The sequence below is a fragment of the Rhopalosiphum maidis genome, chromosome 2 (assembly GCF_003676215.2).
Source record: "Rhopalosiphum maidis isolate BTI-1 chromosome 2, ASM367621v3, whole genome shotgun sequence".
NCBI classification, from domain to species: Eukaryota; Metazoa; Arthropoda; class Insecta; order Hemiptera; family Aphididae; genus Rhopalosiphum; species Rhopalosiphum maidis.
In genome coordinates, this window is record NC_040878.1 from 66487686 (window position 1) to 66489478 (window position 1793).

Below are 1793 nucleotides of genomic sequence, written 5' to 3' on the forward strand. Positions count from 1 at the left end.
TAATGTAAAATTAGACGATTAGGTTTAATAGGTTAAAAATCAAATCATATAAATAATTAGATTTTATTTTCAAGTTTAAAAAAGTTATCAAAAAATATTGATAGCACTTACCTATAATTGATCGTAAAATAATTCCTGTTGAAATATCAATAGTATTGTTATTAAACAGCTATATAACTACTAAACTAAACTAAACTATAAGTATAACTATAGGTACGCAAAATACAAACAGAATTATATTATGTAAAGTTTATAAAATTAAAAATGATTTACATTTCGAATTAACCAGGCTATTTCATTTAGGTGTTTATGTTTATTTTTTAAGAATTTTTAGATATGTTATGGTTTTTTGTTAATTCAGACGCAAGGTCCTGCAGGTCGCAAGTTTTCTATTAATTAAGTAGAACATGCAATTTAAGATATTGGTAGAGATGAACTTAAAGCAAGGTATAGACTATAACATACTACGTATGATTAAGAATCTTTTTATTCTTTAATATTACATTTTTATATACCTGTATCTTCAGGCGCGTAGCCAGGAATTTCAAAGAATGGGGAAGGTGTTTTTCAAAATTAATTGACAAAAGATAAATTAATAACTTTACATATACTTTATTGTGCAAACGCATTATAAGTGAATAGATAATGGTTTATGAGAAAAAATTTAAATATTATTATTATTTATAAAAAGAAATGTAAATCTATGAGTATACCACGGCTGATAGGTGTGTTACTACACCTGTAACACCACCCATCTTCCCAATGGCTATGCGTCTGACTATATTTAAATACAATAAGCATACATATTAAAAATTTTTGCCTTAGTTATATGAATAGCTAGTTTACCTTTATATACTTTTTTAATTTGCAGTCTAAATTGAATTAATTAACATTATTAGGTAATAACAATATATCTATTTGAAAATTGCAATACTTTATTATACCTAGATTACCTACAAATTATAATTTATTATCTAGGGTGAATACTAAAAATTACATAATATTTCTATATAATATGTTAGGTATTGTAGTGAATATTAGTGATACTGATTGAATCATTTAGAATTTAACTTTATTTAACTTATATATTATAATATATATATATTGTAATATTATATTTTTATTATATAATAAAATAATAATAATAATCTATAATTTATTGTTATCAATAGCTTTCGATTTATTAAAATATTGTACCTATGGGCTATGATACATATATTTTTATCATAGTTATGTCTTATTTATGTGGTTTTTACAGTTTATAACTAGATAAAAAAAAAAAATCAAATATAATATAATACTTTACTTTACTTTTATGCCATTACTTATTATTAATGCATCATTTTTCACCGTTACAAGAACTTCATAAATAGTGTATGTTTATCTATCAAAAGTCAGTAATATTATTATACAATATCATATTAAATTAATTGTGACAAAATAATTAAAATATGCATGTTACATACCGTATATGTAATACATTTTATGCAAAAGATTAGAAGTACTGTGGGATACTTCGAAAAAATGTTATGAACTTCTTTAAATAACATCTACAAGCCTAACAAATAAAGCTATAGACTATAATGGAGTTTCAAATTTCAAGTATACCTGAATATCTCTGACAGAAAATAAAAAGTATTATTTTTCTCAAAAAAACTACCTATTCTGTATTATTCAATAAGGTGGTTAGGTAAAAATACATATTAGAAATAAAGGGTTTCTGAGTACCTGTTAAAAATATTATTACGTCAACAAAAATACAAATTCACAACGACTAAGCTCAAAATATATCG